This window comes from Bufo gargarizans, chromosome 6, assembly GCF_014858855.1.
Source record: "Bufo gargarizans isolate SCDJY-AF-19 chromosome 6, ASM1485885v1, whole genome shotgun sequence".
NCBI lineage: Eukaryota > Metazoa > Chordata > Amphibia > Anura > Bufonidae > Bufo > Bufo gargarizans.
In genome coordinates, this window is record NC_058085.1 from 376,255,456 (window position 1) to 376,281,170 (window position 25,715).

Sequence of the window (25,715 nt, forward strand, 5' to 3'; positions counted from 1 at the left end):
AGTGCAGGTTCTATCCTGATACAGATAGTCAGTGCAGGTTCTATCCTGATATAGATAGTCAGTGTAGGTTATATCCTGATACAGATAGTCAGTGTAGGTTATATCCTGATACAGATAGTCAGTGTAGGTTATATCCTGATATAGATAGTCAGTGTAGGTTATATCCTGATATAGATAGTCAGTGTAGGTTATATCCTGATATAGTGGAGCTGATAGGTTCCAGTGCAGGGTGTTAGGCAGTGTGATAGGTTCCGCTGTCCATACACACAGCTACAGACATAGTGCTGTGATTTCACAACAAACCTTAGTGCACCAATCAGTAATATCTACTCACACCTGACAAAATTTGAAGTTTCACGTATTGCGCCAAAATATTTGCATCATTAGTGCCGATTAGCGCAATCACGAATATATTGGAGCACTCTATCTGCATATAAAGCCATTTTTTATGTTCTGCCGTGCCAACCATTGTCTCCAGTCTCAGGAAACTTCTAGCAGCTTGAAAAATGTAGCTATAGTGACCCACAGCTGTATTTTGCGCGCATTACGCGAATTTTACATTGCCGATTTTTTTTCACGATCAAGAAAATAATCATGAATTCGCGAATATATGATGAATATTCTACTAAATATTTGCATAATATGGCAAATTCGAATATTGCCCCTGCCGCTCATCACTACTGGAGAGAGCTTAGCAACAAAGTAAGGATCGAACTCTCCTTCTCATCTGCGTTCCATCATGAGACAAATGGACAAACTGAAAGGGTCCACCAGGTCTCGGAGCAGTTTTTAAGGTGTTTTCTGACTGCTAAAATGAGTGGAAAAGGTTTTTGCCTCTGGTGTCAACTCTGCTAGTGAGATCTCACTTTTTTTGTAATTATGGTGTTTCTTCTGTCTCTGGGTCCAGCTCTGTGAATCCATGGTGGATGCTATCATTAACGAGGGGCACGGTTTGGGCTCAGGCTCACAAGAACCTGAAAAAAGCTCTTTGGGTCCAATCTTTGTGTTGGGTGAGCTTGTCTGCCTTTTCTACTAAACATTAGCCTCTCAGAGTACCGTCTGGTAACCATACGCCAAAGTTTATTGGACCATATAAAATCATGTCTGTGATTAACCTGGGATCTTTTCATCTTCAGTTGCTCAGGATACATGAGGTCTACAATGAGTCATTGCTAAAAGAAAAATTTCCTCACATTCCTCCTTTGATTTCCCCACCTAAACCAGCTGATCCAATGGTAATTTCGGGCGGGATGGAGTATGAGGTGGAGAACATTATTGACTCCCAGGGTTCAGGGTTTGTTGTGGTACTTAATCCACTGTGGTCCTGAGAAGAGAACATGGGTACCGGCTCGGGACATTCATGCTCTTCGTTCTATTTAAAATCTCTGGTGGTCCCTCTTAAAAGGTGGGATATTGTCACAAACTTACCTGTCCGGGCACCAGCCGCGAGATCTCCAGCTTTGGTGTGACTGCGCCAGGAGAGATGCGCTGATAGGCCGCGCCCCATGGTGACGCAACAGCATCCCTAGCAACAGGATGCAATGCTCTGCTTCTCTCCACTTGAGAAAAACTAGCAGTGCTTGATTATTCAGCTGTTCTGTTCCTGTGTGCTGTGCCTGACTAATGGAGCCTATCAGGGTCTGATCCTGGGACTCGGTTCTCTACCTAAACCCCATCCTGGAGGGATAGTTCCTGTCTTACTGGCTGTGCTCCTGGTTCCTGGTTGCGTATTTTGGAATACTAATGTTTTGACCTCAGCTTGTCCTCTTAACGTATTGGTACTGAATTTCCCGTCTGGTGCTGATCTCGGCTTGGCTACTTGACTACTACTTGTCTCTTGATTTGGTACATTGTTGTCCTCCTGGTTCTGACCCATTTCAGTACAACGTTGTCTATGTGTCTTTTTTTGTCCCTTTGTGTTATTTGTCTCACACCTTAGCAGAGTAGGGAACGTCGACCAGTTGAGGACTTGCTACTTAGATCTTGCACTGCAAGTAGGCAGGGAAAGCGGGCAGGGTTCTAGTTAGGGCTCACTGTCTGTGTCTGCCCCTACCTACTGACATTACATTGTAGATATTATAGGTTGTACATGTTATGGGTTGTAGATATTATGGGTTGTAGATATTATGGGTTGTGAATGTTATAAGTTGTAGATATTATGGGTTGTAGATATTATGGGTTGTACATGTTATGGGTTGTAGATATTATGGGTTGTGAATGTTATAAGTTGTAGATATTATGGGTTGTGAATGTTATAAGTTGTCGATATTATGGGTTGTAGATATTATGGGTTGTACATGTTATGGGTTGTAGATATTATGGGTTGTGAATGTTATAAGTTGTAGATATTATAGGTTGTGAATGTTATAAGTTGTCGATATTATGGGTTGTATATATATTATGGTTTGTACATGTTATGAGTTGTAGATATGGGTTGTGAATGTTATAAGTTGTAGATATTATGGGTTGTAGATATTATGGGTTGTGAATGTTATAAGTTGTAGATATTATGGGTTGTAGATATTATGGGTTGTGAATGTTATAAGTTGTAGATATTATAGGTTGTGAATGTTATAAGTTGTCGATATTATGGGTTGTATATATATTATGGGTTGTACATGTTATAAATTGTAGATATTATGGGTTGTAAATATTATAGGTTGTAGTTATTATGGGTTGTAGATATTATTGTTATTTTTACCACTTCTCCAGCAGGAAAACACTGCGGTTTTCATACAGAACTAGAAGAGATGCTCTGAGATTGCGCAGTTTTTGTCACTGTTGGGACATCTTCTGGGTTTGAGCTGCTTTTTTAAGTACACCCTGCCCCCACTGTGCTCCTTCTGTTCCTCCTACTGATCCAAAGATGATGTATTTCTGTAAAGAATAAATCAAGGCAACTGGACGTACTGTGGATTTCTTGAAAACATTTCACTCGTTCTTCCAACGAGCTTTCTCAATTCTGAGTGATGATGTATGTTAGAAGCTGCGGACCATGACATGGGAGCGGAGGGTGGGCAGGCCGCTGAGGATTGTCCTTACCGTGTCGTCCGGTAAGTGCTGCCATTACTACAGATCACAAACTGCTATTCTCTCCTGCCAGGAACAAGGGGCTGCTGTATAATTATCTGTAATCCCTGTAAAGCTCACCACACACATGGCAGCTATTTCCTGCGCATACATTTAACATATATAAATAATAAATCTGAGCTGCGTGCTCATTAAGTGAGAACCGTGAGGCTTGTGTGCGATGCCGGCTATGGGGGATAGGTGACAACATGGAATTGTTTGCAGGGTGACTCCTGCCTCTGTCAGGGCCTGCTCGGCTATTCATAGGACGCCTTGTGGTTTCTCCACACGTTTGTCGACTCTGGCTGGTTTTGGAGATTAGAGAGTGTAATATTAAAGTAACGTCCTAATAGCTGACAACTTTGACAGCTGAATACGGTCCAGGTGACTGATGCCAGCCGTCTCATGAAGACCCCATTATATGCCATACTGGGCGCACTGACCAACAGTGATGCCCCTTCACAGTCACAGCAGAGAAGCCCATTATATAAACTGATGGCCTCGTCCATGACTTCAGTGTGTATAGGAGAACCTCAGCCTGAGCAGGACCCCAGGACAAAGCCTCTCTTTATCATGTTCAGAGCAAAGAGTTGTACAGATTTTGGGCATCAGTCACATCTTTGCTCCATTAAAAGCACCCAATAGAAGTCCTCACATGGATCCTCACCATCACTAGAGATAGTGAGTAGATATTGGGTTGAAGGACACCTGTGACCTTTAGATTCTGATATAACTTCTGGACACCAGCACCAAGGAACAGAAAATGGACCTTTAAAAGTGAGAAGTATCAGTCCACAATGTCAGAAAAAAAAGTGGTGACAAATACTGGGTTCTCAGATGGACACAACGCATTTGGTTCTTCACTGTGGCCTCCATGTGCTCATCGCGTTTTGATCTATGGTTGGCCTACCAGGTACAGATGTGGGATCTTGGTTGTATCTTGGTTGCTCCTGAATCGGTCAACATCAAACATGTATGTAATCTAGTAATGGCGGCAAATTGTGTCCATCCGTGTAAAGACCCTTAATATGCGCAGTAGGAGAAATTGTTGAGGACTCGGCAAATAACTGTCCTCTGTTCACAGCTCCTGAGCAGCGCCACAAGGGTTAATAGGAGTCTGCACCGACAGAAAATATTGGTTATCACTCAATTAAAATGTGTTTCTTCCCTGGATGTATAGGCGTCACGGACGTTTACATGAAAGAAGACAGTCTCGAAATATTGACATCAATTTAATTAAGAGTCTGTTCTCCACCTGCAGGGCAATTCACCCCAAATGAAATATTCATGTATAGGTAGAGAATTACGACAGAAACACTTTGATCACAAGTGGCGCCGACTGAGAAATGCTCCATAATTTCTTGACCTAAATTGATGTTTGAGGGATATTGCTCTGGATAAACAGGTGCAGCGAGTACTCAGGCAGGTCCAACATGAGGATCAGTCACAAGACCACCTTCACCTCCACCAAAAAATCCCAGCACATAAGAGTGAAGGTGATATCGGGTGCCATCTAATGTGTGCTTACCCATAATGCCAAGTCCTTCTCCTGTTTACTGAGGATTAAAATCAGAATTGTCAGAGCTTAGAACCAATATCCAGATTCCCTAATGTCTCTGAACACCTGGGTGAGAACAAGCATCCTCCAGATACCCCATTATATCAGTGTCTATGACCTCCGCCCCTGGATAAAGCTAGTCTACAGAGGAGAAAACCGGGGGCAGGAGAGACAACTGAGGAGAGACAACAGAACAAAGGAGAGACATTCAAGCAGAGAAGAGACAACAGAGGAGAGACAAGAGAGTAGAGGAAAGACAACAAAGAGAGTAGAGACAACGGAGAGAGGAGAGACAACAGAGGAGAGGGGAGACAACGGACATAAGAGAGACAACAGAGGAAGTGGAAGACAACAGAGAGAGGAGAGACAACGGAGAGAGCAGAGACAACACAAGAGAGAAGGAACCGCAGAGCAGAGGAGAGACAATGGAGAAAGGAGAGACAACAGAGGAGAGGAAAGGAAGCAGGGAGAGGAGAGAAAACAGAGGAGAGGGGAGTTAACTGACATAGGAGAGACAACAGAGGAGAGGGGAGACAACGGACATAGGAGAGACAACAGAGGAGGGGGGAGACAACAGAGAGAAGAGAGACAACGGAGAGAGCAGAGACAACACAAGAGAGAAGGAACCGCAGAGGAGAGACAACAGACGAGAGGAGATACAACAGAGGAAAGGAGAGATAACAGAGAAAATGAGATACAACAGAGGAAATGAGATACAACAGAGGAGAGGAGAGACAACACAAGAGAGAAGGAGCCGCAGAGCAGAGGAGAGACAACGGAGAGAGGAGAGACAACAGGGGAGAGGAAAGGAAGCAGAGACAGGAGAGAAAACAGAGGAGAGGGGAGTCAACTGACATAGGAGAGACAACAGAGGAGAGGAGAGACAACAGAGGAGGGGAGAGACTACACAGAGGGGAGAGAGCAGAGACAACACAAGAGAGAAGGAACAGCAGAGGAGAGTAGAGACAACGAGAAAGGATAGATAACAGAGGAGAGAAAAGACAACAGAGAAGAGGAGAGACAACAGAGGAGCAACAACGGAGAGAGAAGAGACAGCGGGGGAGAGGAGATAACAGAGGAGAGGAAAGAACAGAGGAGAGGAGAGACAACAGAGGAGAGGAGACAACATAAGAGAGAAGGAACAGCAGAGGACAGGAGAGACAACACAAGAGAGAGGAGAGACAACCAAAGAGAGAAAAGACAACCGAGGAAAAACAGAGAAAGGAGAGACAACAGATAGAGGAGAGATAACATAGAAGAAGAGAGACAACAGAGGAGAGGAGAGACAATGGGGAGAGAACAGAGGAGAGGAGAGACAACAGAGAGAGGAGAGAAAAGAAAACAGAAGAGAGGAGAAGCAACAGAGGGCAGGAGAGACAAGAGAGAGCAGAAGAGACAACAGAACAGAGGAGAGACATCCAAGCACAGAAGAGACAACAGAGGTGAGGAGAGACAACAGAGTAGAAGAGAGAATAGAAAACAGAAGAGAGGAGAAGCAACAGAGGGCAGGAGAGACAAGAGAGAGCAGGAGAGATGTCAGACGACAGGAAAGACAACAATGAGCAGGAGAGACAACATAAGAAGACAACACAGGAAATAGAACAGAAGAGAGGAGGGACAACAGAGGAGAGACAACGGAGAGAGAAAAGACAACAGTGAGAGGAGAGAAAGGAGAGGAGAGACAACAGAGAGAGAAGAGATAAGAGAAGAGAGGAGAGACAACAGAGAGGAGAGACAACAGATAGAGGAGAGGAGAGACAACAGAGAGGAGAGACAACAGATAGAGGAGAGGAGAGACAACAGAGAGAGAAGAGAAAGGAGAGGAAAGACAACAGATAGAGGAGAGGAGAGGCAACAGAGAGATAAGAGAGTAGAGGAGAGAGAAGAGAGACAACAGAAAGGAGAGACAACAGATAGAGGAGAGTAGGGACAACAGAGAGAGGAGAGAACAGAGGAGAGAAGAGACAACAGAGAGAGGAGAGAACAGAGGAGAGACAACAGAGAGGGGAGAGACAGCAGAGCAGAGGAGAGACAACGGAGAGAGGAGAGAACAGAGGAGAGACAACAGAGGAGAGGAGAGACAACAGAGAGAGGAGAGACAGCAGAGCAGAGGAGAGACAACAGAGGACAGGAGAGACAACAGAGAGAGGAGAGAACAGAGGAGAGACAACAGAGAGGGGAGAGACAGCAGAGCAGAGGAGAGACAACGGAGAGAGGAGAGAACAGAGGAGAGACAACAGAGGAGAGGAGAGACAACAGAGAGAGGAGAGACAGCAGAGCAGAGGAGAGACAACAGAGGACAGGAGAGACAACAGAGAGAGGAGAGAACAGAGGAGAGACAACAGAGAGAGGAGAGAGCAGAGGAGAGACAACAGAGACAGCAGAGCAGAGGAGAGACAACAGAGGGCTCGAGGGAAAGGTCACAAAAGACATTTGAATCTCAGGAAGGGCGATACAGAAAGTTGATAGAAAGAAACTAAGGAGAGAAACTCATCGGGAGGCAGAGAATTAGACTTTCAGAGAGTGGGAGAGATGGAGACAGAAGCGCACAGCATCAGAGATAAGGAGGGCAGGGAAGCAGAGGAGCCAGGACACCCGAGCCGCCGCCTCTGTTAATGATCCCCACGGCTACTAACGACGGGTAATGAAGCTATTGGATATCTCGCGTCTTATTATGAGAAGAAGAAAGAACACTGCACACCGAGAGGAGAGGAGAGAGCAGGCCGGGCTCATCTGAAGACCGCGGCCGCCCGACGTGCCAAGTCTCTGCCGAGTCTCACATTATCAGCCACTGACCCGTCCTCTGCTCCTGGGGGCGCTCTACCATTTCTATTAGTGCTGAGGAACTTTTATACTACGCCTGGGGTGCCGTACCCGCTCTGACTGCAGGGGGAGGAAGAGAAATGGCTGCCATTGACCTCTGACACCGCTTATCTCAAGGGAAAGCAAAGGATCAGACCCCCTACAGGGGTCCTATAGAGGGGCCTATACAAACTACAGGGGCACTATAGAGGGGCCTATACAAACTACAGGGGTCCTATAGAGGGGCCTATACAAACTACAGGGGCACTATAGAGGGGCCTATACAAACTACAGGGGTCCTATAGAGGGGCCTAGACAAACTACAGGGGCACTATAGAGGGGTCTATACAAACTACTGGGGCACTATAGAGGGGCCTATACAAACTACAGGGGTCCTATAGAGGGGCCTATACAAACTACAGGGGCACTATAGAGGGGTCTATACAAACTACTGGGGCACTATAGAGGGGCCTATACAAACTACAGGGGCACTATAGAGGGGTCTATACAAACTACAGGGGTCCTATAGAGGGGCCTATACAAACTACAGGGGTCCTATAGAGGGGCCTATACAAACTACAGGGGCACTATAGATGGGCCTATACTAACTACATGTGCACTATAGAGGGGTCTATACAAACTACAGGGGCACTATAGAGGGGCCTATACAAACTACATGTGCACTATAGAGGGGTCTATACAAACTACAGGTGCACTATAGAGGGGTCTATACAAACTACAGGGGCACTATAGAGGGGCCTATACAAACTACAGGGGCACTATAGAGGGGCCTATACAAACTACATGTGCACTATAGAGGGGCCTATACAAACTATAGGGGCACTATAGAGGGGCCTATACAAACTATAGGGGCACTATAGAGGGGCATATACAAACTACAGGGGTCCTATAGAGGGGCCTATACAAACTACAGGGGCACTATAGAGGGGTCTATACAAACTACAGGGGCACTATAGAGGGGCCTATACAAACTACAGGGGCACTATAGAGGGGCCTATACAAACTACAGGGGCCCTATAGAGGGGCCTATACAAACTACAGGGGCACTATAGAGGGGCCTATACAAACTACAGGGGTCCTATAGAGGGGCCTATACAAACTACAGGGGCACTATAGAGGGGTCTATACAAACTACTGGGGCACTATAGAGGGGCCTATACAAACTACAGGGGCACTATAGAGGGGTCTATACAAACTACAGGGGCACTATAGAAGGGCCTATACAAACTACAGGGGCACTATAGAGGGGTCTATACCAACTACAGGGGCACTATAGAGGGGCCTATACAAACTACATGTGCACTATAGAGGGGTCTATACAAACTACTGGGGCACTATAGAGGGGTCTATACAAACTACAGGGGCACTATAGAAGGGCCTATACAAACTACAGGGGCACTATAGAGGGGTCTATACCAACTACAGGGGCACTATAGAGGGGCCTATACAAACTACATGTGCACTATAGAGGGGTCTATACAAACTACAGGGGTCCTATAGAGGGGCCTATACAAACTACAGGGGCCCTATAGAGGGGCCTATACAAACTACATGTGCACTATAGAGGGGTCTATACAAACTACAGGGGTCCTATAGAGGGGCCTATACAAACTACAGGGGCACTATAGAGGGGTCTATACAAACTACAGGTGCACTATAGAGGGGTCTATACAAACTACAGGGGCACTATAGAGGGGTCTATACAAACTACAGGGGCACTATAGAGGGGTCTATACAAACTACAGGGGCACTATAGAGGGGCCTATATAAACTACAGGGGCACTATAGAGGGGTCTATACAAACTACAGGGGCACTATAGAGGGGCCTATACAAACTACAGGGGCACTATAGAGGGGCCAATACAAACTACAGGGGCACTATAGAGGGGTCTATTTAAACTACTGGGGCACTATAGAGGGGTCTATACAAACTACTGGGGCACTATAGAGGGGCCTATACAAACTACTGGGGCACTATAGAGGGGCCTATACAAACTACAGGGGCACTATAGAGGGTCCTATACAAACTACTGGGGCACTATAGAGGGGCCTATACAAACTACAGGGGCACTATAGAGGGGTCTATACAAACTACAGGGGCACTAAAGAGGGGCCTATACAAACTACAGGGGCACTATAGAGGGGTCTATACAAACTACAGGGGCACTATAGAGGGGTCTATACAAACTACTGGGGCACTATAGAGGGGCCTATACAAACTACTGGGGCACTATAGAAGGGCCTACAAACTACAGGGGCACTATAGAGGGGTCTATACAAACTACAGGGGCACTATAGAAGGGCCTATACAAACTACAGGGGCACTATAGAGGGGTCTATACCAACTACAGGGGCACTATAGAGGGGCCTATACAAACTACATGTGCACTATAGAGGGGTCTATACAAACTACTGGGGCACTATAGAGGGGTCTATACAAACTACAGGGGCACTATAGAAGGGCCTATACAAACTACAGGGGCACTATAGAGGGGTCTATACCAACTACAGGGGCACTATAGAGGGGCCTATACAAACTACATGTGCACTATAGAGGGGTCTATACAAACTACAGGGGTCCTATAGAGGGGCCTATACAAACTACAGGGGCCCTATAGAGGGGCCTATACAAACTACATGTGCACTATAGAGGGGTCTATACAAACTACAGGGGTCCTATAGAGGGGCCTATACAAACTACAGGGGCACTATAGAGGGGTCTATACAAACTACAGGTGCACTATAGAGGGGTCTATACAAACTACAGGGGCACTATAGAGGGGTCTATACAAACTACAGGGGCACTATAGAGGGGTCTATACAAACTACAGGGGCACTATAGAGGGGCCTATATAAACTACAGGGGCACTATAGAGGGGTCTATACAAACTACAGGGGCACTATAGAGGGGCCTATACAAACTACAGGGGCACTATAGAGGGGCCAATACAAACTACAGGGGCACTATAGAGGGGTCTATTTAAACTACTGGGGCACTATAGAGGGGTCTATACAAACTACTGGGGCACTATAGAGGGGCCTATACAAACTACTGGGGCACTATAGAAGGGCCTATACAAACTACAGGGGCACTATAGAGGGTCCTATACAAACTACTGGGGCACTATAGAGGGGCCTATACAAACTACAGGGGCACTATAGAGGGGTCTATACAAACTACAGGGGCACTAAAGAGGGGCCTATACAAACTACAGGGGCACTATAGAGGGGTCTATACAAACTACAGGGGCACTATAGAGGGGCCTATACAAACTACATGTGCACTATAGAGGGGTCTATACAAACTACAGGGGCACTATAGAGGGGTCTATACAAACTACAAGGGCACTATAGAGGGGCCTATACAAACTACAGGGGTCCTATAGAGGGGCCTATACAAACTACTGGGGCACTATAGAGGGGCCTATACAAACTACAGGGGCACTATAGAGGGGTCTATACAAACTACAGGGGCACTATAGAGGGGCCTATACAAACTACAGGGGCACTATAGAGGGGCCTATACAAACTACAGGGGCACTATAGAGGGGCCTATACAAACTACTGGGGCACTATAGAGGGGCCTATACAAACTACAGGGGCCCTATAGAGGGGTCTATACAAACTACAGGGGCACTATAGAGGGGCCTATACAAACTACAGGGGCACTATAGAGGGGTCTATACAAACTACAAGGGCACTATAGAGGGGCCTATACAAACTACAGGGGTCCTATAGAGGGGCCTATACAAACTACAGGGGCACTATAGAAGGGCCTATACAAACTACAGGGGCACTATAGAGGGGCCTATACAAACTACAGGGGCACCATAGAGGGGCCTATACAAACTACTGGGGCACTATAGAGGGGCCTATACAAACTACAGGGGTCCTATAGAGGGGCCTATACAAACTACAGGGGCACTATAGAGGGGCCAATACAAACTACAGGGGCACTATAGAGGGGCCTATACAAACTACAGGGGCACTATAGAGGGGTCTATACAAACTACTGGGGCACTATAGAAGGGCCTATACAAACTACAGGGGCACTATAGAGGGGCCTATACAAACTACAGGGGCACTATAGAGGGGCCTATACAAACTACAGGGGCACTATAGAGGGGCCTATACAAACTACAGGGGCACCATAGAGGGGCCTATACAAACTACAGGGGCACTATAGAGGGGCCAATACAAACTACAGGGGCACTATAGAGGGGTCTATACAAACTATAGGGGCACTATAGAGGGGCCTATACAAACTACAGGGGCACTATAGAGGGGCCAATACAAACTACAGGGGCACTATAGAGGGGCCTATACAAACTACTGGGGCACTATAGAGGGGCCTATACAAACTACAGGGGCCCTATAGAGGGGTCTATACAAACTACAGGGGCACTATAGAGGGGCCTATACAAACTACAGGGGCACTATAGAGGGGTCTATACAAACTACACGGGCACTATAGAGGGGCCTATACAAACTACAGGGGTCCTATAGAGGGGCCTATACAAACTACAGGGGCACTATAGAAGGGCCTATACAAACTACAGGGGTCCTATAGAGGGGCCTATACAAACTACAGGGGCACCATAGAGGGGCCTATACAAACTACTGGGGCACTATAGAGGGGCCTATACAAACTACAGGGGTCCTATAGAGGGGCCTATACAAACTACAGGGGCACTATAGAGGGGCCAATACAAACTACAGGGGCACTATAGAGGGGCCTATACAAACTACAGGGGCACTATAGAGGGGTCTATACAAACTACTGGGGCACTATAGAGGGGCCTATACAAACTACAGGGGCACTATAGAGGGGCCAATACAAACTACAGGGGCACTATAGAGGGGCCTATACAAACTACAGGGGTCCTATAGAGGGGTCTATACAAACTACAGGGGCACTATAGAGGGGCCTATACAAACTACAGGGGCACTATAGAGGGGCCTATACAAACTACAGGGGCACTATAGAGGGGCCTATACAAACTACAGGGGCACTATAGAGGGGCCTATACAAACTACAGGGGCACCATAGAGGGGCCTATACAAACTACAGGGGCACTATAGAGGGGCCAATACAAACTACAGGGGCACTATAGAGGGGTCTATACAAACTATAGGGGCACTATAGAGGGGCCTATACAAACTACAGGGGCACTATAGAGGGGCCAATACAAACTACAGGGGCACTATAGAGGGGCCTATACAAACTACTGGGGCACTATAGAGGGGCCTATACAAACTACAGGGGCACTATAGAGGGGCCTATACAAACTACAGGGGCACTATAGAGGGGCCTATACAAACTACAGGGGCACTATAGAGGGGCCTATACAAACTACAGGGGCCCTATAGAGGGGTCTATACAAACTACAGGGGCACTATAGAGGGGCCTATACAAACTACAGGGGCACTATAGAGGGGTCTATACAAACTACAAGGGCACTATAGAGGGGCCTATACAAACTACAGGGGTCCTATAGAGGGGCCTATACAAACTACAGGGGCACTATAGAAGGGCCTATACAAACTACAGGGGTCCTATAGAGGGGCCTATACAAACTACAGGGGCACCATAGAGGGGCCTATACAAACTACTGGGGCACTATAGAGGGGCCTATACAAACTACAGGGGACCTATAGAGGGGCCTATACAAACTACAGGGGCACTATAGAGGGGCCTATACAAACTACAGGGGCACTATAGAGGGGCCTATACAAACTACAGGGGCACTATAGAGGGGTCTATACAAACTACTGGGGCACTATAGAAGGGCCTATACAAACTACAGGGGCACTATAGAGGGGCCTATACAAACTACAGGGGCACTATAGAGGGGCCTATACAAACTACAGGGGCACTATAGAGGGGCCTATACAAACTACAGGGGCACCATAGAGGGGCCTATACAAACTACAGGGGCACTATAGAGGGGCCAATACAAACTACAGGGGCACTATAGAGGGGTCTATACAAACTATAGGGGCACTATAGAGGGGCCTATACAAACTACAGGGGCACTATAGAGGGGCCAATACAAACTACAGGGGCACTATAGAGGGGTCTATTTAAACTACAGGGGCACTATAGAGGGGTCTATACAAACTACAGGGGCACTATAGAGGGGTCTATACAAACTACAGGGGCCTATAGAGGGGCCTATACAAACTACAGGGGCACTATAGAGGGGTCTATACAAACTACAGGGGCACCATAGAGGGGCCTATACAAACTACAGGGGCACTATAGAGGGGCCAATACAAACTACAGGGGCACTATAGAGGGGTCTATACAAACTATAGGGCACTATAGAGGGGCCTATACAAACTACAGGGGCACTATAGAGGGGCCAATACAAACTACAGGGGCACTATAGAGGGGTCTATACAAACTACAGGGGCACTATAGAGGGGTCTATACAAACTACTGGGGCACTATAAAGGGGCCTATACAAACTACAGGGGCCCTATAGAGGGGCATATACAAACTACAGGGGCACTATAGAGGGGTCTATACAAACTAATAGGGCACTATAGAGGGGTCTATACAAGCTAATAGGGCACTATAGAGGGGTCTATTTAAACTACAGGGGCACTATAGAGGGGTCTATACAAACTACAGGGGCACTATAGAGGGGCCTATACAAACTACAGGGGCACTATAGAGGGGCCTATACAAACTACAGGGGCACTATAGAGGGGCCTATACAAACTACAGGGGCACTATAGAGGGGCCTATACAAACTACAGGGGCACTATAGAGGGGCCTATACAAACTACAGGGGCACTATAGAGGGGCCTATACAAACTACAGGGGCACTATAGAGGGGCCTATACAAACTACTGGGGCACTATAGAGGGGTCTATACAAACTACAGGGGCACTATAGAGGGGCCTATACAAACTACAGGGGCACTATAGAGGGGCCTATACAAACTACAGGGGCACTATAGAGGGGTCTATTTAAACTACAGGGGCACTATAGAGGGGTCTATACAAACTACAGGGGCACTATAGAGGGGTCTATACAAACTACAGGGGCACTATAGAGGGGCCTATACAAACTACAGGGGCACTATAGAGGGGCCTATACAAACTACAGGGGCACTATAGAGGGGCCTATACAAACTACAGGGGCACTATAGAGGGGTCTATACAAACTACAGGGGCACTATAGAGGGGCCTATACAAACTACAGGGGCACTATAGAGGGGCCTATACAAACTACAGGGGCACTATAGAGGGGTCTATACAAACTACAGGGGCCCTATAGAGGGGCCTATACAAACTACAGGGGCACTATAGAGGGGTCTATTTAAACTACAGGGGCACTATAGAGGGGCCTATACAAACTACAGGTGCACTATAGAGGGGCCTATACAAACTACAGGTGCACTATAGAGGGGTCTATACAAACTACAGGGGCACTATAGAGGGGCCTATACAAACTACAGGGGCACTATAGAGGGGCCTATACAAACTACAGGGGCACTATAGAGGGGTCTATACAAACTACAGGGGCCCTATAGAGGGGCCTATACAAACTACAGGGGCACTATAGAGGGGTCTATTTAAACTACAGGGGCACTATAGAGGGGCCTATACAAACTACAGGTGCACTATAGAGGGGCCTATACAAACTACAGGTGCACTATAGAGGGGTCTATTTAAACTACAGGGGCACTATAGAGGGGCCTATACAAACTACTGGGGCACTATAGAGGGGTCTGGTCTATACAAACTACAGGGGCACCATAGAGGGGCCTATACAAACTACAGGGGCACTATAGAGGGGCCTATATAAACTACAGGGGCACTATAGAGGGGCCCACACAAACTACAGCGGCACTAAAGAGGGGCCTATACAAACTACAGGGGCACTATAGAGGGGCCTATACAAACTACTGGGGCACTATAGAGGGGTCTGGTCTATACAAACTACTGGGGCACTATAGAGGGGTCTATACAAACTACAGGGGCACTATAGAGGGGTCTATACAAACTACAGGGGCACTATAGAGGGGTCTATACAAACTACAGGGGCACTATAGAGGGGCCTATACAAACTACAGGGGCACTATAGAGGGGTCTATACAAACTACAGGGGCACTATAGAGGGGCCTATACAAACTACAGGGGCACTATAGAAGGGACTATACAAACTACAGGGGCCCTATAGAGGGGCCTATACAAACTACAGGGGCACTATAGAGGGGTCTATTTAAACTACAGGGGCACTATAGAGGGGTCTATACAAACTACAGGTGCACTATAGAGGGGTCTATACAAACTACAGGGGCACTATAGAGGGGCCTATACAAACTACAGGGGCCCTATAGAGGGGCCTATACAAACTACAGGGGCACTATAGAGGGGTCTATTTAAACTACAGGGGCACTATAGAGGGGTCTATACAAACTACAGGTGCACTATAGAGGGGTCTATTTAAACTACAGGGGCACTAGAGGGGCCTATACAAACTACTGGGGCACTATAGAGGGGTCTGGTCTATACAAACTACAGGGGCACCATAGAGGGGCCTATACAAACTACAGGGGCACTATAGAGGGGTCTATACAAACTACAGGGGCACTATAGAGGGGCCTATATAAACTACAGGGGCACTATAGAGGGGCCCACACAAACTACAGGGGCACTATAGAGAGGCCCACACAAACTACAGGATCCTATACAAACTATTTGGGCACTATAGAGTGGCCTATATTAACTATAGGGTTTTTATAGATGGACCTACAGTACAGACCAAAAGTTTGGACACACCTTCTCATTCAAAGAGTTTTCTTTATTTTCATGACTATGACAATTGTAGATTCACACTGAAGGCATCAAAACTATGAATTATCACATGTGGAATTATATACATAACAAACAAGTGTGAAACAGCTGAAGATATGTCATATTCTAGGTTCTTCACAGTAGCCACCTTTTGCTTTGATTACTGCTTTGCACACTCTTGGCATTCTCTTGATGAGCTTCCAGAGGTAGTCACCTGAAATGGTTTTCACTTCACAGGTGTGCCCTGTCAGGTGTAATAAGTGGGATTTCTTGCCTTATAAATGGGGTTGGGACCATCAGTTGCGTTGTGGAGAAGTCAGGTGGATGCACAGCTGATAGTCCTACTGAATAGACTGTTAGAATTTGTATTATGGCAAGAAAAAAGCCACCCAGAGTTCTAGCAGCAGACACATCTCTAGAACAACTGTTAAGAGGAGACTGTGTGAATCAGGCCTTCATGGTAGAAGATCTGCTAGGAAACCACTACTAAGGACAGGCAACAAGCAGAAGAGACTTGTTTGGGCTAAAGAACACAAGGAATGGACATTAGACCAGTGGAAATCTGTGCTTTGGTCTGATGAGTCCAAATTTGAGATCTTTGGTTCCAACCACCGTGTCTTTGTGCGACGCAGAAAAGGTGAACGGATGGACTCTACATGCCTGGTTCCCACCGTGAAGCATAGAGGAGAAGGTGTGATGGTGTGGGGGGGCTTTGCTGGTGACACTGTTGGGGATTTATTCAAAAATGAAGGCATACTGACCCAGCATGGCTACCACAGCATCTTGCAGCGGCATGCTATTCCATCCGGTTTGCGTTTAGTTGAACCCAATCGAGATGGTTTGGGGTGAGCTGGACCGCAAAGTGAAGGCAAAAGGGCCAACAAGTGCTAAGCATCTCTGGGAACTCCTTCAAGACTGTTGGAAGACCATTTCAGGTGACTACCTCTTGGAGCTCATCAAGAGAATGCCAAGAGTGTGCAAAGCAGTAATCAAAACAAAAGGTGGCTACTTTGAAGAACCTAGAATATGACATATTTTCAGTTGTTTCACACTTTTTTGTTATGTATATAATTCCACATGTATTAATTCATAGTTTTGATGCCTTCAGTGTGAATCTACAATTTTTATAGTCATAAAAATAAAGAAAACTCTTTGAATGAGAAGGTGTGTCCAAACTTTTGGTCTGTACTGTAAATAAACTAGTGGAGCACTATGGAGGAACCTATATCAACTACTAGGGCACTATAGAAGGGCCTACATGACCTATTGTGACACTATAGAGGAGCCTATAGAAACTGTGGCACTGTGGAGGGACCTATATCAACTATTGTGGGACTATTGAGGGGCCTATGTTAACTACTGGGGCACTATATAGGGGCCTATATCAACAATTGGGGAACTATTGAGGGGCCTATATCAACTACTGTGGCCTTATAGAGGGGCCTACTGTATATTAACTGCTGGGGCACTGTGGAGGAGCCTATATCTACTATGGAGCACTATGGAGGGGCCTATATAAACTATGAGGGCAATATGGAGGGGCCTATATCTATTAATGGGGCACTATGGAGGGGCCTATTGTAACGCTCGGTAGCAGGGTTTCTTTGAACTCTGGACATTTGATTATTTTCCCTGTGCAAAGTCATCAACTCCTTACTTTATTTCACTTTAAAGGGTTAACTTGCACTGACTTCTAATGTTTAATACTGTGCAACTGCATGTTTGCTGTCATATATTTGCCACTAATTTGCATTTTCTTTGCTCAGCAATGTGGAAAGGGTTAATGAACACTGAGATACTTTTGGGACTTTCTAGCTAATAGTAAGAAGCTGTTAATTTTCCACAGCTGCCATAGGGTTATAGAAGACCATGTTTTGTAGGGAAAAATTCAGCCACTGTTTACCACCAAAACCAGACAGCCGGACCGTTTGAATGTCTGATTTTAGCTCTGTTGTTATGTCTGGAAACTTGTTTTTGTCTGGAGAAATGGCTGCGTCATTGCCATTTAGAATCATTGAATCTCTAATGTAAGTCTTTGAGAGACGGGAAGTGTAACATTGTATCTGCTTGTGCTGAGTCTCTCCACGCCATCCCTCCCACTAGAAGGTTCCAGTCTAGCTAGAAACTATATATAAGGACAGCAGTCAGAGCCCCTAGTGTGCTGCAGTTAGGGACCAGTGCTTGGAGGGGAAGACTCATGCCAGACTACTGAGTGATCAGAAGAAGACTCTGAGATGGGGATACTTTGCCACAGACCATGGGCCTCCAGCCTTTGGCCAGGGTACCAGCCTTCTGAGAGAGAGGGACAGCTAGCTCAGGCCTTTCCCCAGCATCAAACCCTTCTTCTGCCAGGAACATGTGGCTAATCTAGCTCAGTATTCAACACATAACGACTTTATCAAATGCAATCGGCTCATCATCACTACAGTCCTCCAATATGAAGAAGAAACCATTGAAACCAAATCCTTCAAATTAAATGGGGATAGGACTGATTTCCACACTAATAATATCAAATTCTGGTTAAATAGTCAAAACAATCAACAAATGCCTGACCCTCACTCTTCCACATTACCACCCCATAACATTGGTCGGTCTACATCCAATTCATTACAAACATTCACTCAACCCCAAGAGTCCAACATCGGGCCACCCATCCACCTAATATACCTCTAACATCCTCACACCTACCTGATCGAAACACTGCCACCAGAACACATCACCAAAAGAACACTTTTATCAACAGCAACAGAAGGAAACCTCCAAGTGAATCTGCCCATCGTCAAAAAATGGGTATATTAGCCCTGCCCTTGAAGCACATGCCGCAGCTGAACCTATCCCCATTCCTCCCCTGCTTCCCCCCACTGACGACTCCAAGTAAGTCACGGTATCGCCCTCTACCTCCAAAAGTCAACCAGCCCAGAGGCCTGCCTCAAGCCACCACATCTTGTCATCTCTTATGGAGGCTGGCAACCCCTCTACGGACCATTTAAGTTGACTACCTCTGTGAAGTGAAGACCATTTCAGGTGACTACCTCTGGAAGCTCATCAAGAGAATGCCAAGAGTGTGCAAAGCAGTAATCACAGCAAAAGGTGGCTACTGTGAAGAACCTAGAATATGACATATTTTCAGTTGTTTCACACTTTTTTGTTATGTATATAATTCCACATGTGTTAATTCATAGTTTTGATGCCTTCAGTGTGAATCTACAATTGTCATAGTCATGGAAATAAAGAAAACTCTTTGAATGAGAAGCTGTGTCCAAACTTTTGGTCTGTACTGTACGTATATTTATTTAAACATTTTTTAAAAATAAAACTAATGGGAACCTTTACCTAATACATCCCATTAATGTCAGCCGTCCTATGCCTTTTTTAGCACCATATAGTGGATGTGGATGTATGAATATATTTTATTAGTTTTTATCATATCTGACTACATCATAGTATTTCATTGATAGTATTTTAATTATTTATTCTCTTTCTTCATACTGCAATATGTATCTATATACTTTTAAAATACTTTTAAATCTTCTTTACATATTTATGTATTGTTCTATACAACCTTTTTTTTTACATATGTTCCTTTTTAGGTACCAATTTGTCCTTTTTATTAACTTTTTGACCTTTTAGACTTGAAAAAGGAGTATATTGACTCCGAAACGCATTGTCATTTACCAATAAAAGATCCTAGACATATCCACTGAGGTCGTGTCTTTGCGCCAGAAGGTATCACTTTTGTCTACTGACACAGTACACCCCCCCCCCCCCCCCTCCAATTGTGTTTCTGCCAGGAAGAGACTGGAGAAGCCAGCCCTATGTCTCATCTCAGGGAGAAGACTGTAGAAGCCAGACCTATGCCTCATCTCAGGGAGGAGACTGGAGAAGCCAGCCCTATGCCTCATCTCAGGGAGGAGACTGGAGAAGCCAGACCTATGCCTCATCTCAGGGAGGAGACTGGAAAAGCCAGCCCTATGCCACATCTCAGGGAGGAGACTGGAGAAGCTAGACCTATGCCTCATCTCAGGGAGGAGACTGGAGAAGCCAGACCTATGCCTCATCTCAGGGAGGAGACTGGAGAAGCCAGACCCATGCCTCATCTCAGGGAGGAGACTGGAGAAGCCAGACCTATGCCTCATCTCAGGGAGGAGACTGGAGAATCCAGACCTATGCCTCATCTCAGGGAGGAGACTGGAGAAGCAAGCCCTATGCCTCATCTCAGGGAGAAGACTGTAGAAGCCAGACCTATGCCTCATCTCAGGGAGAAGACTGGAGAATCCAGACCTATGCCTCATCTCAGGGAGGAGACTGGAGAATCCAGAGCTATGCCTCATCTCAGGGAGGAGACTGGAGAAGCCAGCCCTATGCCTCATCTCAGGGAGGAGACTGGAGAAGCCAGCCCTATGCCTCATCTCAGGGAGGAGACTGGAGAAGCCAGCCCTATGCCTCATCTCAGGGAGGAGACTGGAGAAGCCAGCCCTATGCCTCATCTCAGGGAGGAGACTGGAGAAGCCAGCCCTATGCCACATCTCAGGGAGGAGACTGGAGAAGCCAGCCCTATGCCTCATCTCAGGGAGGAGACTGGAGAAGCCAGCCCTATGCCTCATCTCAGGGAGGAGACTGGAGAAGCCAGCCCTATGCCTCATCTCAGGGAGGAGACTGGAGAAGCCAGCCCTATGCCTCATCTCAGGGAGGAGACTGGAAAAGCCAGCCCTATGCCTCATCTCAGGGAGGAGACCGGAGAAGCCAGCCCTATGCCTCGCCTGTATTATTTTGCACCTGAATTCCTCCAGTAAAGAACTGGTTTACTGCAGACCCTGACTCTCTGGACTGATTTCCCATTTGGATGCACCACACCTTACCTTCTGGAAAGCAGCAACACGTGGTGACACCTCAACAGTGTCTGAGGGACCCTGTGCAGCTTTAGGGCCATCCCAAACCTGGCCACTGCAATTTGGCGTCACAAACAGGATCCAGTCCAGTGCCAGCATGGTATGTTATCGGGGATCCAGGCCCACTGAATAAGGACAGTCAGTGGTAACTACAGGAACGCCACAGCCCGTATTTGAGGGGAACCAGCAACATATGAGATTCTGAAACTGTATACCAGCCAACCTGCCTGATGACTACTGGGAGGACATTGAAATGCCAGCCTTTTTCACTTTGGGGCTGATGCAGGATACCATCACTGCCTGAGAGGCCAGTCAACAAAATCCTGTCCATCCATAAGCAGCCAGAATAGATTGTACCCAATTACAACATGAAAGCAGTGCTCCAGGAACTATGGACTATACTACAAACTGGTTAAAGCCGCCCCCCACATTGGAGATTAACCGCCGACCCTGAGGTCCTCAAACATCAGAGAGAAACCGCCAACTCTGAGGTCCTCAAACTGCTTAGAAAGAGGTAAAGCTTATTTTATGAGAAGGGTCAGCTCAAATGTCACACTATTGATCTTCTTACACATGACCATATTATTCAGATTGTAGTACACAGACAGGATGCCCATCGAGTGTCCTATCTGTGCCATCAATAGAGATCACTAGCCCAAACAAAAAGCACCACTGCGCCCAATTGAGAGTCAGAGGCCATTTGAGCTTGTTGCCTTGGACCATGTTAAATTAAGACCCAGCTGAGATGGGGATGTGTACGCTCTAACAATCATTGACCATTATAGCCAGTATGCATGGTGATACCAGTAAGAGACTCATCAGCACAAACCACTGTGGACGTGTTTGAACAGAGGTTTATTGAGGTCAACAGATCACCAGAAAAGACTCTGACCGACCAGAGTTCAGCATTTGAGTCACAGTTATTCCAAGAAATGTGCACATTGTATAATATAAATAATACGTAGACTGCCCATCACCCACAATGCAATGGGTTATGTGAAAAAATGAACCAAAACATAAAAAAATCTATTGCGTAAATTGCCAGAGTGTGAGAAAGAAAAATGGCCGACATGGGTATCTAAGCTGACTTTGCTGTATAACCATACACCACACTGTTCAACCAAACAAGCCCCCTATACATTAATGTCTGGATACAAGAGCTGGCGGCCGACATATCGCTTAGTGTGCCGACTGACCATGATAACAACCCGTTACCATAAACTGACTGGGGAAAAAAGCAACTGAGGCGCCTCAAAATGATCCAACAAAAAAACAATGAAAGAACCCAGGAGGCTCCACAGAAACACATGGACGACTACAACGCCGAAGCTGAGGCTAAACCACTATGTGTAGGAGATCACGTAGGTTTACGAAAACAGCACAGGTCAAACAAACTGAGAAAAAATTGCCCTACGAGATCAAAGCCATACCAACTGCTGAAACCTATCAGATAAACAGGGTGATGAGAACCTAAAAACTGTACACTGGAATCAATGGAAGCTGTGCTTAGCCAAGGAACTTGGGGAAGAAACTCCTACGTCTCAAGAAAATGTACCAACTGAAAAAAGTATTACCGGAACTTAAGTTAAAACCAGCTACGGTCAGTGAGACTCCCTGTAACTGGTTATCTAGAATGGTGGATGATACAAAAAATGTCATTACCTAAGTCTGATGTTCCTGAACCTTGTGGTTCCATCGCCAAGGTCACTAATATTGCTTTTTCCGATCCTGTGATCGATGCACAGCCCATGAGATCCGAACGAGCCACCAAACATATCAAACCAGCCAGATACCCAGAGTAGGTGCTCCCCCCCACATCTCTGTTATGGGATTTATGGGCCAGAACTGCACTTGTCGAGAAATTTAATTTTTTGACTGTATGACTACACCTGTGCTTCTAATGAAGTCTTCTTGGGAGATGTGGATGGCTCTTCTAGGATGCTGTGCATTCTTGATGCTGCTGCTGATCTTTACATTCTATGAAAAAACATTGTCTTGCTGCGAGCTATGTCAAAGGCCGTGTACTGATCCCATTCAGCCAGGGAAGAGTAGTATATTACCAGCTGTGATAGAAGGCGTGAAGGTCAGCCCTATAGAGGGTTAAGTGAAAAGGGGTCAGAATGAAGCCAGACATAGCCACCACGCTGTGAAAGGGCTTATTCTCATGTACACCGTGTATATTGTACATGATGACTATGTTGGTGGTACTGTTTGCCGGTCTAATAATTGGTTTGGTCCAGTTAATAATGTCCTTTCGAGTCATTTTGCTGCAGGTGCAGATGACTACCAGAGAGCCAGTGAAAGAGTAGAGGAGCGTTGGGCTCTACATGTCCTAGATCTGTGACCTGACCACAGTACCTGCTATTCTGTTCAGCTCATCAATCAAAAGTGAAAAAAAGCAAGCCTAATTGTTGTTGACTACTAAGCCCAGGCGGAATCTAGTTTGTCACATTAAAGAACCTGCACCCTAGAGCTGGACTGTCTCAAACCCTATTTACATAGTCAGTGCCAGTTACACAAATCTTCTTTCTTAAGTAGTCCTGACTGTGTTGGGGATACCACACTTATGGGAGAGTGTAGTGCCCTGGAGGGGGGGTACTTTCAAGTCTGGACATTTATTAGCATTTTTCCCTGTTTCCCCTATGCAAAGTGATCACTGCTTACTTTATTTCACTTTACAGGGTTAACTTACATTGACTTATACTGTTTAACTGCTTTTTTTTATGTTTGTTGTCATATATTTGCTGCTCATGTGAACTGTATTTGCATGGTACTGTGGAAAGGACTTTCTAGCTAATTATAATTTTGCACAGCTGCAATGGGGTTTAAAGAAAATCATCTTTTTGTGTGAAAAAGCCAGCCTAGTTTACCACCAACACCAGACAGACTGACCTTTTGAGTGTCTAGTTTAGCTGTCATTATGTCTAAAAATCTGAAGTAGACGGGAGTTGTAACATTGTATTTGTTTGTGCTGAGTTTCTCCACCCCACCCACTAGAAGTTTCTAGTTCAGCTAGAAACTGTATATAGGGAGTATATCCTAGTGATCTGCACTTAGGGATCAGTGCTTAGAAGAGGAGACTCTGCCACACTACTGAGTAACCAGAAGAAGATGCTGAGACGGGGATGCTCTGCCACAGACCATGGATCACCAGCCTTGGACCAGGGTATCAGCCTTCTGAAGAGAAAGAGGGACAGCTAGCTCAGGCCTTTCCTCAGCATCAAACACTTCTTCTGCCAGGGAGGAGACCGGAGAAGCCAGCCCTATGCCTCATCTCAGGGAGGAGACTGGAGAAGCTAGCCCTATGTCTCATCCCAGGGAGGAGACTGGAGAAGCCAGCCCTATGCCTCATCTTAGGGAGGAGACTGGAGAAGCCAGCCCTATGTCTCATCCCAGGGAGGAGACTGGAGAAGCCAGCCCTATGCCTCGTCTCAGGGAAGAGACTGGAGAAGCCAGCCCTATGCCTCATCTCAGGAGACTGGAGAAGCCAGCCCTATGCCTCATCTCAGGGAGGAGACTGGAGAAGCCAGCCCTATGTCTCATCCCAGGGAGGAGACTGGAGAAGCCAGCCCTATGCCTTATCTCAGGAGACTGGAGAAGCCAGCCCTATGCCTCATCTCAGGGAGGAGACTGGAGAAGCCAGCCCTATGTCTCATCTCAGGGAGGAGACTGGAGAAGCCAGCCCTATGCCTCATCTCAGGAGACTGGAGAAGCCAGCCCTATGCCTCATCTCAGGGAGGAGACTGGAGAAGCCAGCCCTATGTCTCATCTCAGGGAGGAGACTGGAGAAGCCAGCCCTATGCCTCATCTCAGGAGACTGGAGAAGCCAGCCCTATGCCTCATCTCAGGGAGGAGACTGGAGAAGCCAGCCCTATGTCTCATCTCAGGGAGGAGACTGGAGAAGCCAGACCTATGCCTTATCTCAGGGAGGAGACTAGAGAAGCCAGCCCTATGCCTGGTCCTAGGAAGGAGACTGGAGAAGCCAGCCCTATGCCTCATCTCAGGGAGGAGACTAGAGAAGCCAGACCTATGCCTCGTCTCAGGGAGGAGACTGGAGAAGCCAGACCTATGCCACATCTCCGGGAGGAGACTAGAGAAGTCAGCCCTATGCCTCATCTCAGGGAGGAGACTAGAGAAGTCAGCCCTATGCCTCATCTCAGGGAGGAGACTGGAGAAGCCAGACCTGTGCCTCATCTCAGGGAGGAGACTGGAGAGCCATCCCTATGCCACACCTGTATTTTTTTGCACCTGAATTCCTTCAGTAAAGAAGCACACTGGTTACTGCAGTCCCTGACTCTCTGATTTATTTCCCATTGGGGAGCGCCACGCCTTACCATCCCTTCCGGAGAGCAGCAACATGTGGTGACACCTTGACACCTCGAAGAAGATGCTGAGACGGGGATGCTCTGCCACAGACCATGGATCACCAGCCTTGGACCAGGGTATCAGCCTTCTGAAGAGAAAGAGGGACAGCTAGCTCAGGCCTTTCCTCAGCATCAAACACTTCTTCTGCCAGGGAGGAGACCGGAGAAGCCAGCCCTATGCCTCATCTCAGGGAGGAGACT